This window comes from Hippopotamus amphibius, chromosome 6 (assembly GCF_030028045.1).
Source record: "Hippopotamus amphibius kiboko isolate mHipAmp2 chromosome 6, mHipAmp2.hap2, whole genome shotgun sequence".
NCBI lineage: Eukaryota > Metazoa > Chordata > Mammalia > Artiodactyla > Hippopotamidae > Hippopotamus > Hippopotamus amphibius.
Genome location: NC_080191.1, coordinates 143,888,121 through 143,904,285, shown reverse-complemented (window position 1 = coordinate 143,904,285; position 16,165 = coordinate 143,888,121). Strand labels below are relative to the sequence as shown.

At 35.4% G+C, this 16,165-nt stretch overlaps 1 pseudogene; it reads right to left on the bottom strand.

Annotated features, from left to right (window-relative positions):
* Positions 1–267: 267 nt before the first annotated feature.
* The window catches only part of LOC130854988 (dysbindin-like), a 131,847-nt pseudogene continuing 115,949 nt past the window's right edge, over positions 268–16,165 (bottom strand).

Sequence of the window (16,165 nt, the reverse complement as noted above, 5' to 3'; positions counted from 1 at the left end):
TATTTCTTTTGCCTTAAATTTTTTTTTTAACATATTCTGCATTTGCTAAGTATTTTCAGCTAAAGCCTAGTACTAAAGAATGAGGCAAAACAATATCAAGACAAATATGGCATGATGCATCCTCTTTGACTTTTGGGGTCTAACAATAGAACAGGACTTATGAGAACTTTACTTCATGTCCCTTCCATTCTTGGGAGAATGGCATTACTCTATCTCTGCACACCCAGGGAGAGTCCCTGCTGCTAGGGGGCCTTCTCCCCAACTACCTCACCTCTCAGCTATCTGTGGGTAACCTGTGGAAAGGTAAATACTATTCCACATCCTGCAGGAAGGCCTCCTCAAAAAACTTCTGCTGCATCTTCAGCCTCATTTGCTGGGTGTGCTCCATTTCCAGGACCTTCTGCGTGTTCTCTTCATCTAGCTCAGCTTTGAAGGTTTCAAGATCATTTCTCTTATTTTTCCTGTAAGTTTCCAGTTATTGGAACTGCTTATGTTTTATCTTTCTATTGCCCACATAAATCCTCCAGATTCAGCAGGTGGTTTTCTATCTCCTAAAAACTAGCCTCTACATAGGTCAGATTTGCTGTAATAAATTCTAAACCTGGTATTAAACCTGGAAGTTGCTGAAGCTGCACCTGTAACTCTCTTAGGCCTGTCTTCTTTTTCTCCCAGTGTGCTGAAAGCATAACCACCTTGCTATCCACCAGATTTCTAGCACCAGCATATTCTTTGGTTCCTCTGTGAAGTGCTGCCCATGTATCTTCATATCTGTTAAGTAATTCTAGTCCAGCAGAGTACTTTGGGAAATATGGAATATTTGGGGGCCAAAAATTTCAGTTGTAGAAAAGCTTTCTGAATTATACTAGTTAAGAAGAATTATAGAAAGATTGTTATAAGCTAACTCGATATTTTATCTGATTTCTTTAATTCCAATGTAATACCTATTCTCAACAACATATTTAAAAACAATTTTTAAAGCAATGAGGCCTTTTAACTCATGCAAGTTCTGCTTTTTGATAAAATAAAGTATTCCCAGTTCTCCTTTATCTTTTTTAGTTTCATCACGCTTAGATTCTAGTGCAGTATTGCCAATATCACTTATAACACTCTCATTTTCATATTCTGCCTATTCAAAGGTCTTTGAATGAGAGAAAGAATTATTCCAACAATAAATGCTTTGCTTTGTAAATTACAATTTTCTTCCTTCCCTGGAGGACTTTGTGATTTAGAATTCTTTCTGAACTCTGGCACCTATGTTTCATTAAAAATATTACTGTAGAATTTCCAAGTACCTCAAGGATAACGGGAGCTTTTTAAATTTGAATTTCTGCACATCCTCCAAGGGAAAAAATTGCAGATCAATAAAGTTAGATAAGAAAATCTTGCATTGTTAATATTAATGGCATAACTAGGACACAGAGAATACTATACACCTTCAATTTACTTGAATGGTACATAACCACCTAAGACCACAGAGTGTGTTTAATGCCTGTACTTAAGTACAGCCCACACCTGAATGGAGGGTCACAGGCAATTGTGATGAACACAAGAGAGTGCTGTAGGGTTCGAGCAAGGATGACCACAGATAACACGTAATAATATTCATATTCAGAAGTAGAGAATCCTAACCATGGTAACAAAGCACAGGGAACATTTAATAGGGAATTAAATGGCATGGACCTTAAATTATGATACCAAAGATGGCGTGTCATGCAAGCAACAACTCTGAAGGCAATGGAGGATCCTCAGGAAGGGACTCTTTGGAGGCTTGGTGGTGAACAGAAATAAAGAAATGGCTGAAAATCAAAACCTTACTGGAATTAGAAAACAGCAAAGAGTAAAATGTGTCAGAACAGAAGAGGTTCCATTAATTTCCATTTGTTGAAGAAATCACTGTAGCAACAGGAAAGATTGCTCTTTAAGTAAGAAATGAAGGAAGACACCAAACCTCACCTTTATAAAATTTTTCTGCCGTTAGTTCCAGAAAACTCAAATAATAATCAAAAATATCAACAAAATGTGAACACTGATCCCACCAAAGCTACCATAAGAATACAAGAAAGCATAAGCAATATTTTTAAGCAAAAAGTTTCTTTAAACCAAGCTAAAAAACAAAAGAAAAGCATAAGACATCATTCTGACATGAATTAAATGTAATTAAACAAGCATTTGTAGAATTGAAATAACACCATAACTCAGAAATACAAAGAATCTGACTACAAATGGACAAATAAAAGAACATAAAATAAGAATTGAATGAACTAAATAAATGGGAATAAAAGACCATAATCTCTGAAATTAAGACTAAATGACAAAGGTTTCCAACAGAGAATATATACAATCAAAACACAACATGGAATTTAGAAAATAAAAGTGAAAAGAAGCCCAAAAATGTTTAACAAGGTAAAAGTGATAAGAAAGAAGTGTATGTGTGTTCAAGATAAACAGCAAATTAGATGAACTTTTATAGAAATATTCTACTTAATACATGAAAAAATTATAGAATTAAAATATCATTATTTTTCTATACCTAATATTAATTGATCACCAATGGCTATTATTATGACAAAATAAAAGACAGCAATGCTTTATGACTTTCTTTGTGGAAGAACACAGCTGCCCTTATGCCATAATAGCCCAAAAGGGAAAAGCCTTTTAGATCTAACTAAGAATTTACAGGATGTAAAAAAGGCAGAGGGGTATGTTAAATCATACCATGAGAGTGCAATCAGCATTATCCAGACAGTGGAAAACTCTCAGGACAGGTAAATCTGTGTTCTCAACAAATGAATTGTAAGAGGAGGTGGGGAGAGAGAGAGAAGTGGAGGCTACAGATAAAAAGAGACTTTAAGAGACACAGCAACTAATGTGAAGCTCTTACTTGGATTATGATTCAAAAACATTATCAGCCAAATGAAAATTTGAATAATGAGTGAATATTTGATGGTAGTAAGTAATTATTGTTAATTTAAAGTATGATCATGTTGCTACCTTGATGTTATTTTAAAAATATTTTCTTTTATAGAGATTGGATTGCATACCTACACTATTCTTTTTTAGTACATGAAGTTAAAATAGAATCACTAAGGTCTGCCAAAGGTGAAAAGAAAGGCTTCTCAGTAGAATCTTCTCTCAAGTTCTCCTGTTTCTTGGAGTTAGCAAGCAGTCTCCTGAGCCTTTGGAGCCCTTAGGTCTCATCCCTGTGGTCCCTTCTCCTTCCTTTCACACTCCATTCCACAGTTTATCCTCTTATGGGCTATCATCAAAGGAAAATTCACAGTCTCAAAATTAACTCCATATAGAGCTCCAGCACAGTTTTAATTATTAAACAAAATCAAATGATAAGTTTGTTAGTGATTTTATGGTTTCCTTTGTGGATTCTAACAGTAAATATTTAATATATCACTCTACTTCTATCTCTACCTCTACCTATCTCTATCTCTGTCTCTGTCTCTGTCTCTATCTCTATCCCCATCTCCATTTCCACCTACCTCCATCTCTATCTTTATCTCTAACTCTAACTCTGTCTCTATGAGCTTCAAGAGCTTATGGCACAGAGTGGTGAACAAAACTATGTCTCTACTCTCATTCTGGTGGAACAAGGCAAATAAAAAATTGGGTTGAAACTTATAAAATCCAGCTAAAGTTCTGGCATGTGTTAGTGTTGAACATTAGACAAGACACTGTTGTTTTGCCTTTCTTTTTCTGATCTTCATTACACCACATACAAAAGAGAAATTCCCATTACAGGAGATCTAACAGAATTGTTCATCAAATGATGATATATGATAAAGGGCCATTTCCATCACAAAAAGCAAGATTTCTGCTTCACCAACAAATTATTGGCTTTTCTATAATAGTTTATAAAAGTTAAATCCCAATAAAAGGAAAACACACAAAAACCTATACATAAGTTTTAGTAAAATTAAGGGAGAGTTCACATCTAATGCAGCTAGGAATAAACATTATAGACTATACATTTATTCCATACATATGTGCAAATACATATATGCACATATGCATACACTTATATGTTTTGTTTATAATACCCTTGGTATTAAAATTATAGTTACAAAAAAAATTATAGTTACAATATTTACAATAATTCTTAATGCAAGGTGTATATACCAAGTTAATACTTTACAGATATTCATTTAAATAATTTTTAATGAAATATAATTACCATTATTTTATAATTATTACTTTATATTATGATTCAAAAATAACTATGAGGAAGTGGGGCACATTCATTATTTTTTTCTTCAAGACTAAGATATTTAGATTGATATAAAGCACACTGTTAACTAAGGTAAAGAGAAGGACTCCTTACAACTGCAATTAGGAGTGGAAATCAGTTAAAACATCTAAAAAGTAATTGTAGTTTGAGACTCAAATTTTGGAAATAACAAGGTCTATCAATTTTATTTTTAGAATATTTACTGAAGGAGAGAAAAAGATGGCGGTGAAGTAGAGGGACGTGGAATGCATCCCTCTCCACAGATGCATTGGGAATGCACCAAAAGACACAATAATTCCCACAGAGAACCAACTGAACACCAGCACATGGCCTCGGACACCAGAAAGGACCACAAGGATCCAGACAGAATTGGTAGGGAGACATCTAGGACGGCTCAAAGAAGGTGAAGCAGCAGAGCTGTGGCAGACGGGAGGGAGTGAGAAACACACGGAGGGTCCGCACTGCAGCTCAGCGTTCCCGGACCGAGATGTCGATTCACAGCTGAACAGAGGGTCCAGGAGCAGGAGCGTGGGAACTGGAGAGCTGGTTCAGAGTGAGAAAAATTGTTGCCAGTAAGGTGATGGACCAAGAAGACAGGAGGGAAGAGGTCCACAGCGAGGAGTGCCTGCCCTGAGAGCTGCCCGGCCATGATAGGGGCTGGAGGCTGCAGGCTCATGGGTGGTGGGGAGGAGCTGCGGCCATAGCCTGTCTCTCTCTTTTGGTGCCTCTGCAACAGGCAGTGGAGAGACGCTCTGTGGGCCACCTAAGGTGCTCAGGGATAACAGGGACCCTCAGGCCCTCAGGCGGGGCTAGATTAAAACCCCTTGGAACCCAGGGAGCAGGGCGGCTGTAGAGAAAAAAAAAAAAAAAAAACCCGAGAGAGGACCAACTCTGAGACTTTCTGTTTACACTTGAGCCACTGGCATCCCTCTGCAACAGGCACCTCCAAGCCTGACTGAAACAACAGTGCGCCACTGCTCACTCACTCCAAGGGAAAGGAGCCACTATTGTACCCTCTCCCTCCCCACACACCAACGCTTACAGACGAACAATAAAGGAAGCTCTGCTGGTCACAGAATAATGCAAAAAAACCCAAGGCGAGTAGAAGGACACTTACAGCTGAGACTCTAAGGAAACAGAAATATTAGTATCAATCCTATTGAACTGGTCCATTCTGGGATCAGTTCTGGATTTTTTTTTTTTTCCTTTATTAATTACGATCTTAGTCCTAAGAGATCTACAAGTTCTATAACAATTTTTAATGCTATTTTTTATTCTATTTTTATTTCTTTGCCTTTTTATATACTTCTATTTCTAGCTAAGTTTTTGGTAGTATGAACAATATATCTCTTATACTTTACTTTCATCCCTATCTTTTACACATTTCTATTCCTTTCTTTTTATTTGCATATTTCCAATCACACTACGCTCTTCTGTTCCCCTTTCTTCCATCCATTTTTAGTTTATTTTATCTCAACATACTTATAAGAAACACTATCAATCTGCTCAGACTCCTTGCTCTATTCTCCAGATGACACACCACCTTGGTATTTAATATTAGGCTTTTGTCTTTATCTTAGTTCTTAGTACAATTGCCTAATTTCATTCTGAGAATCTCCATTCTGTCTGGTGGTACTCTAGCTTTTTTTTTATATTTGATCCTAGCTTACAAAATCTCCCTAGATTAGTGTTTGTATGTGTAAGGTGTTATTTGTTTGTTTGTTTGCTTTTGCTTTTGCTTCTGATTTGTTCTGTTTCAGTTGTCAATTTCTGTTGGGTTTCTCTTTGAATATCTAATAGCATACTGGGGTTCTCTCAGGTCTTTCCAGAGCCTATGTCCTAATGGATTCAGTAATTGTGTGTCTTATACATGTATGTGTTTCCTAGACTTAGTATTTGTTTAACCCAACACTTGGACATTAGTCTGAGGCTTGGACAGTCTTCTATAAACACCTCTATCACCAGGACAAGCAACCCCAAAAGTTTGGAAAACCATGAGGAAACAAAGAAACACCACGCAGGCAAAGGAGCAGGGAAAAAAACCACAAGACCAAATAAATGAGGAGGAAATAGGAAAAATGCCTGAGAAAGAATTCATAGTAACAATAGTAAAAATGATACAAAATCTCGATAACAAAATAGAGAAAGTACAAGAAACAGTTCATAAGAATTCAGAAGAACTAAAGAACAAACAAACAGCAATGGATAACAAAATAACTGAAATTAAAAATACTCTAGATAGTATAACCAGCAGAATGACTGAGGCAGTAGGATGAATAAGTGAGTTGGAAGATAGAATGCGGGAAATAACTGCCACAAAGCAGGAAAAAGAAAAAAGAACAAAAGAATGGAAGACAGTCTCAGAGACCTCAGTGATAACATTAAGCATACCATCATTCAAATCATAGGCATCCCAGAAGAAGAAAAAAAAAAAAAGAAAGGGTCTGAGAAAATATTTGAAGAGGTTATAGTGGAAAACTTCCGCAACATGGGAAAGGAAATAATGAACCAAGTCCAAGAAGCACAGAGAGTCCCATACAGAATAAACCCAAGGACAAATATTCCAAGGCACATATTAATCAAACTAATGACAATTAAACACAAAGCAAAATTATCAAAAGCAGCAAGAGAAAAGCAACAAATAACATATAAGGGAAAACCCATAAGGATAAGAGCTGACCTGTCTACAGAAACTCTGCAGGCCAGAAGGGAATGGCAGGATATACTGAAAGTCCTGAAAGAGAGAAGCCTACAGCCAAGAATACTCTACCCAGCAAGAATCTCATTCAGATTTGATGCAGAAATCAAAAGCTTTCCAGACAAGCAAAAGTTAAGAGAATTCAGCACCACCAAACCAGCCCTACAACAATTGTTAAAGAAACTTCTCTAAGTAGGAAACACAAGAAAAGGAAAACACCTACAAATACAAACCCAAAACAATTAAGAAAATGGTCATTGGAACATACATGTCAATAATCACCTTAAATGTAAATGGATTAAATGCTCCAACCAAAAGACACAGACTGGCTGAATGGATACAAAAACAAGACCCTTCTATATGCTGCCTACAAGAAACCCACTTCAGACCAAGGGATACATATAGATGGAAAGTAAAGGGATGGAAAAAGGTATTCCATGCAAATGGAAGTCAAAAGAAAGCTGGAGTAGCAATACTCATATCAGACAAATTAGACTTGAAAGGAAAGACGATTAAAAGAGACAAGGAAGGACACTACATAATGATCAAGGGATCCATTCAAGAAGAACATATCACAACGGTAAATATCTATGCCCCCAACATAGGAGCACCTCAATACATAAGGCAAATGCTAACAGCTATAAAAGGGGACATTGACAGTAACACAATAATAGTGGGAGATCACTTACATCACTTACATCAATGGACAGATCATCCAAACAGAAAATCAATAAAGACACACAAGCTTTAAAGGACACATTAGACCATCTCCACTTAATTGATATTTATAGGACATTCCATCCAAAAACGACAGAATACACTTTCTTCTCAAGTGCACACGAACATTTTCCAGGATAGATCACATCTTGGGTCACAAACCAAACCTCGGCAAATTCAAGAAAATTGAAATCATATCAAGCATCTTCTCAGACCACAATGCCATGAGACTAGATATCAATTACAGGAAACAAACTGAAAAAAATACAAACACATGGAGGCTAAACAATTCACTCTTAAACAACCAAGAAATCACTACAGAATTCAAAGAGGAAATAAAAAAAATATCTAGAAACAAACGACAATAAAAACACAAAAACCCAAAACCTATGGGACGCAGCAAAAGCAGTTCTAAGAGGGAAGTTTATAGCAATACAGTCCTACCTTAAGAAAGAAGAAAATTATGAAATAAACAACCTAACCTTACACCTAAAACAATTAGAAAAAGAAGAACAAAGAAACCCCAAAGTGAGCAAAAGGAAAGAAATCATAAAGATGAGAGCAGAAATAAATGAAAAAGAAAGGAAGGAAGCCATAGTAAAAATTAACAAAACTAAAAGCTGGTTCTTTCAGAAGATTAACAAAATTGATAAATCATTAGCCAGACTCATCAAGAAAGAAAGGGAGAAGATGCAAATCAACAGAATTAGAAATGAAAAAGGAGAAGTAACAACGGACACCTCAGAAATACGAAAGACCATGAGAGACTACTACAAGCAACTATATGGCAATAAATTGGATAACCTGGAAGAAAAGGATAAATTATTAGAAAAGTACAATCTTCCAAGGCTGAACCAGGAAGAAATAGAAACTATGAACAGGCCAATCACAAGTACAGAAATTGAGGCAGTGATTAAAAATCTCCCAACACACAAAAGCCCAGGACCAGATGGATTCATGGGCGAATTCTATCAAACACTTAGAGAAGAGCTAACACCTATCCTTCTCAAATTCTTCCAAAATATTGCAGAAGGAGGAACACTCCCAAACTCATTCTATGAGGCCACCATCACCCTGAGACCAAAACCAGGCAAAGATGTCACAAAAAAAGAAAATTATAGGCCAATATCACTGATGAATACAGATGCAAAAATCCTCAACAAAATACTAGCTAACAGAATCTAACAGCACATTAAAAAAATCATACACCATGATCAAATGGGGTTTATCCCTGGGATGCAAGGATGCTTCAATATACACAAATCAATCAACGTGATACATCATATCAACAACTTGAAGGATAAAAACCATATGATCATCTCCATAGATGTGGAAAAAGCTTTTGACAAAGTTCAACATCCATTTATGATAAAAGCTCTCCAGAAAATGGGCATAGAAGGAAATTACCTCAACATAATAAAAGCCATACATGAGAAACCAAAAGCCAACATCGTTCTAAATGGGGAAACACTGAAAGAATTCCCTCTAAGAACAGGAGCAAGACAAGGGTATTCACTCTCACCATTATTATTCAACATAGTTTTGGAAGTTTTAGCCACAGCCATCAGAGAAGAAAAAGAAATAACAGGAATACAAATTGGAAAAGAAGAAGTAAAATTGTCACTCTTTGCAGATGACATGATATTATATATAGAAAACCCTAAAGACTCTACCAGAAAACTGCTAGCACTAATTGATGAGTTTAGTCAAGTAGCAGGATACAAAATTATTGCACAGAAATCTCTTGCATTCCTATACACTAACAACGGAAGAGCAGAAAGAGAAATTAAGGAAACTCTCCCATTCACCACTGCAACAAAAAGAATAAAATACCTAGGAATAAACCTGCCTAAGGAAACAAAAGATCTGTATGCAGAAATCTTTAAGACACTGATGAAATACAGGGATATGTGTATAAAAAGAGATGATTGAACCTGGTGTATCCCCCCCCCAAAAAAATAATAATAATAAAATAAACAAACAAACAAACAAAAAAGGACACTGATGAAAGAAATCAAAGACAACACAAACAGATGGAGGGACATACCATGTTCCTTGATTGGAAGAATCAACATCGTGAAAATGACTGTACTACCCAAAGCAATTTACAGATTCAATGCAATCCCCATCAAATTACCAATGGCATTTTTCACAGAATAGCAAGAAATCTTATGATTTGTATGGAAATGCAAAAGACCCCGAATAGCCAAAGCAATCTTGAGAAGGAAAAATGGAGTTGGTGGAATCAGGCTTCCTGACTTCAAACTATACTACAAGGCCATAGTGATCAAGACAGTATGGTACTGGCACAAAAATAGAAAGGAAGATCAATGGAATAGAATAGAGAACTCAGAAGGAAGCCCAAACACATATGGGCACCTTATCTTTGACAAAGGAGGCACGAGTATACAATGGAAAAAAGACAGCCTCTTCAATAAGTGGTGCTGGGACAATTGGACAGCAACATGTAAAAGAATGAAATTAGAACACTTCCTAACACCATACACAAAAATCAACTCCAAATGGATTAAAGACCTACATGTAAGGCCAGACACTATCAAACTCCTAGAGGAAAACATAGGCAGAACACTCTGTGACATCCATCAAAGCAAGATCCATTTGGACCCACCTCCTAGAATCATGGAACTAAAATCAAGAATAAGCAAATGGGACCTCATGAAACTTAAAAGCTTTTGCACAGTGAAAGAAACCATAAACAAGAGTAAAAGGCAACCCTCAGAATGGGAAAAAATAATTGCCTTTGAAACAACGGACAAAGGATTAACCTCCAAAATATACAAGCAGCTCATGCACCTTAATACCAAAAAAGCAAATAACCCAATCCACAAATGGGCGGAAGACCTAAATAGACATTTCTCCAAAGAAGACATACAGATGGCCAACAAACACATGAAAAGATGCTCAACATCACTCATCATCAGAGAAATGCAAGTCAAAGCCACAATGAGGTATCACCTCACACCAATCAGAATGGCCATCATCACAAAATCTGGAAACAACAAATGTTGGAGAGGGTGTGGAGAAAAGGGAACTCTCTTGCACTGTTGGTGGGACTGTAAGTTGGTACAGCCACTATGGAAAACAATTTGGAGGTTCCTTAAAAAACTACAAATAGAACTTCCATATGATCCAGTAATCCCACTCCTGGGCATATACCCAAAGAAAACCATAATCCCAAAAGAAACATGTACCACAATGTTTATTGCAGCACTATTTACAATAGCCAGGACATGGAAGCAACCTAAATGCCCATCAACAAATGAATGGATACAGAAGATGTGGCATATATACACAATGGAATATTACTCAGCTATAAAAAGGGATGAGATGGAGCTATTTGTAAGGAGGTGGATAGAACTACAATCTGTCATACAGAGTGAAGTAAGTCAGAAAGAGAAGGACAAATACTGTATGCTAACTCACATATACGGAATCTAAAAATGGTACTGATGAACTCAGTGACAAGAACAAGGATGCAGATACAGAGAATGGACTGGAGAACTCGAGGTATGGGAGGGGGCGGGGGGTGAAGGGGAAACTGAGACGAAGCGAGAGAGTAGCACAGACATATATATACTACCAACTGTAAAACAGATAGTCAGTGGGAAGTTGTATAACAAAGGGAGTTCAACTCGAGGATGGAAGATGCCTTAGAGGACTGGGGCAAGGAGGGTGGGGGGGACCCGGGGGTGGGAGTCAAGGAAGGGAGGGAATACTGGGATATGTGTATAAAAACAGATGATTGAACTTGGTGTACCCCCCCCCCCAAAAAAAAAACTATATATAAAATCTAGTCATTATTGTTATAATAATTATCATTTCTGCTGATAATATTATATTTATTATGACTACTGTTAGTAACACTGAAGGTAGTATTGAGTTTTATTTGCAATAAAAACTCAGTAACATCTTCTGATAGTCAGTGGTAAAATGTTAATTCCAATTTGCTGATCATGAAGTGATTTCTACTGTACAACTGAAATCTCTTAGTGTATTTTTTAGAAGAGAAGAAAAGCACTAGGATGTAGAGGCATTTATTATCTGCAGATTATTATGTGAAAATTTCTAAGCATGCTATTGAATTTTTGCAGCAATTGAGAGGTAATTATTTTTTACTCATATTTTATAGATCCTGAAGCTTTATATTATTTAAGTATTTGGCAGCGTGAACACTGACTTTCTGTAGAAAAAGGAAAAGTCGGTCTTTGACCCACAATATTATAATTAAGCCATTCTTTAGACGTAACACAAAGTAGCTCTATGTGTTTATTTTTCTGATATTGAAGTGATGTTAATTGTCACATAATCTATTTGGAGAAAATGTCAGAGTACAGAAAGAGATTGATAGACATATTTTACCTAAATCACAGTGTTTTTTTGTAAGGGTCCAAGGAAACGTTTGCAGAAGTGTTTTGTTAACTGTGAAAATATATGCCACTGAAGCACTGCACAGCTTTGGGAGTGTTGTGGTAGTTTGGTTTTTGTGTATGTTGTTTTTGCTGCTGTTGTTTTGTTTTTGACAAAACTGGAGTATTCATAGAATTCTTAAAAATTCAAGCTGGGAGTCACACATGCTGAAGAAGAAATGTAGTTAATTTTTTTTTTTTTACTTTTTTAAAATATCATAATCTAAAAATGATTTTTTTAGGATATTGTGTTAAATATTGTTTTGGCTTATATTCCTTTTTATTTTTTAATATACTGTAAACATTCAATAATGGTCCTTGAGAGCTTGCTTACCTCTTGGAATTTGTATGGAGAGATAATTCCAAAATTTTCATTTTGGAGTTTTTTTATAAAGCATGCTACTAACTACTTCAAGAATAATTATTTTAAAAGAAATATATGCTAGTGTTCAGTACTTCATGCATTAAATCCTCAATTCACAGCTACTTTTTACATATTGGAAGAAATAACTGAGTTCTTAACCACTGTATCATAGTTCCTGGCATATCATCATCACTGTCATTATCATAAAACATTTTAATAATGCTTACTGTGTCTGAGACACTGTTATACAAGTGTGGTACAGCTTCAGGTCCCTCAAAATTACACTCATTTTCATCTTATGGAATAAACTGTGCTCTCCTTTACTAAGTCCCGTTTCATGGAATTCAATTTTTAGCTCTAAAAGTGCACTATATCAAGATGTAGGTACTTACTTTGACTTACTTTGGATTTCTTTATAAGTTGCATTCAAACCATAAATTAGGTGACTATGTATTTTACATATGAACTGAAACACTCTTGAGAGTGAAATGGGCACTAATAATAAATGTACCAAAACGAGAGGAATAATGTGGGACTCTCCCAGCAAACCAGTCAACCAATGCATGATGGATAAATTAGAGTTCTCAATAGCACCAAACAATTATGCTAATTGAACTTCCCTTTTTATTAATTTTTTTGTTATAGGAGTATCTTTAAATACACCTGCTAATTTTCTGTATTTCGGAAGTCACATCATTAATTCACACCCATTGTTACCACATTTGGTCATATCTTTAAAGTCACAAAGATCGCATTCTCAATTGTAGAATTATACATGAAGGATCACTAAAGCGTTAAATTCCCTCTTGTAATAACCCTAAGAAAATATGTTATTCAGCAAGTTCATTTTACAGATAAGGAGATCTCAACACAAAGGTGGATGAGACACATCCTGGATCTTGGCCTCACATCCCATAGTCTCCCAGGGATTCTGTCAAAACAAAGCATCTAAAAATGGCTCAACATGCTCACAATTTGATTTCGCATGCAAATCACTCAAGGAAGTTTAAATTTATTAGTAGGCTTTATGAGTTGAATTTCAGAAATATCATACGTTTTGTTAATAGAGTTCAACACTATAATTTTAAGCTTCTGTGTCTCTTCAGGATTCCTACTGAAAGAAATGATTGTGAATTCTTCAACACTGTATCCTGGTATCTGTCACTTAGCATCATCATCACCATCACCATCACCATCATTAAATATTTGAATAATTCTTACTAAACTCTAGACACAGTTCTAGGAGCATTGGATAGATTATCTTCTTTTATTCTCACAGTCATATGAGGTCAGAACTATTATTATCATACTGATTTTACAGATAAGGAAACTGAGGCAGAAAGAGGCTAAGTTACTTGATAAGCATACACAGCTGAAAAGTGGCAAAATCAGTATTTAAACACAGAATTTGGTTCTTCAGCCTGCATTCTTTACTATTATACCATGTTGCTTCCACTATATGTTCCATTAATTTTACATTCATTACCTCATCTGATTTTTAGTATAGCCCAGTGAAGTATTTAAAATTTCACTCAATATTCTGTAAAAACCTAATTGGGAGAAGAATTTGAAAAAGAATATATATATATATATATATATATATATATATATATATATATAACTGAATCACTTTGTTGTACACGTAAAACTAACACAACATTGTTAATCAATTATACTCCAACATAAAACAGTTCAAAAAAGCTACTGTGTTCTCAAACCTACAGAAAAAAATAATCAAACTCAAAGCCTTCAAGTGCCTTATCCAAGCTTACCTAATAAGAGGCACAAGTGGCATCCAGAAAGGGAAAACCTAAATATAATTCCAATTCTCTTTCAACATCATCTTAAATTAACAGGTTGGAATATATCGGAAGAAAAACAGGCTGTACTGAGACTGATTCTAAACTTAAATTCATGTTTTTCTAAGACTAAAAATATATCAAAATATCTTTAATATCAAATCATAACTTGGAGGGCACAAGCAGAAATGCAGACACAAGAGCAAGCAAATAATTTTGCAAATGCCTCTAATTAAACTAATTGCAGAGTACTTCAAAGGCTCAGCAAGCACTTTTCTACATGGTGAGCGTGATTCATGCCCACCCCCATATATAACTCCTCCATAGTCTTCTTACAGCATATCTTTTGTGTCTCCTGCTTTAAATGTCCATTTTCAAAGAATCATTAAGTTAATAAGAGCATGTACTGGGAAATTCATGATAAGATGAATACTAATATAGTTTTTGCTTACATTCTTTTTTCCCTTAAACTTGAATAAATTGGGAGTCTATATGAGTAATGTCTGTAGCCTTATTGTTCTTATATTATCATCAAGCATCAAGCTTCAGAATGTAGATGTTAATCACCTCCCTGGGGACCCTGAAACTCCAATTACTTCACCTAAAACAAAATCCCCCCAAAAGTGGTATTCTAATTACCTAATTGTCATTAGGATCAAAGAGCTTTATAAAATGTAAAACAGTTTTGAAACATAGGGCAATAAATTGATGCAAATTATATAATAAATTCTTATCAAATGTTAGAGGGTCTGTATATAGTTTTCCTAGTTTTATGATGTATTTTTGGTGTCTGGAATTGTAATATAAAGTTGATAAGGAAAGGCTAGGATAGTATAATGAGAGTATTTTTTATTTTCCTTTCAACAAAAATAATAATACCTGTTTTCTGAGACTTGTTTTTAACCTACCTACTCATTTCCAATTCAGTTCTTGTCTTTGGTCATTCTATACCACCTCCCTGAACAGAGAACTTTTGATCCTAAAACTGGATAAACTAACTCAGATTCCATTCAAGCAGTTCCTATTGAATAGGATATAAAATGTGGTCAGTTGATTTGTGTCCTCAGTGAAGATAAATGCCTAGTACTGAGTAAATATTGGATGTTTATGAACTTAAAATTAAGCTACTAGATGAATAAAATTTCTGGTTTCTACTCTGTGCCAGTTTCTGACTATGTTTTATTTTCCCTCCCCTCTTTTCATCTTCATCTCTCAACATCAAACAGGACTAAGGCAATGTGAAAATCTTGGCCTCATACTTGCTAGTTAGTATCCAGCCTACTTTAATCTGGCATCTTTCACCATTGAAATTTGCCTATTTTAGTGAATTATTTCAATAGTTTTGTTTTACTTGCTCTTTGCACATTGTAAACAATTATTCATACCTTCATGAAAATTTCTCCTATTTTGTTTATGAAAAACCAGTTTTGTACAGTTCTTACTGTTTATTTATGAACATTCCTTCTCAATCCCTACATCTGTTTCCTCTTCTCCTTTCCATTTCCTGTTGTTTTCCCCCTCTGGTGTGTATCTCTGTCTCTCTCTCTCACTCTCCTCAATTTAAAATGCCTCTCTTGATTATTTCATCCATTCCTTGGTTCCCTAGTCATACTCTGAAGCCTCCTAAATCTGTATTTCTAGTCCCGGTCACTATTCTGGGTTCCAGACAAATATATAACTAAGTACTGTGTGTCTTCTCCTAGCCTTCCCATAGATATGTGAAACTAAACATGCCAAATGTGAAACATGCTTGTTCTCACTATTTCCAATATTAATATACAACACCATAAACTAAAAAGTTGCTCAAACCAGAAATTATGAAAGCAATTTACACTATTCTTATACCTTTTAACCCTTCTTTCCAATATACCTGTCATCAAGTTCTGTATATTCAACTTAATATAAGGACTATCCCCACCTCTG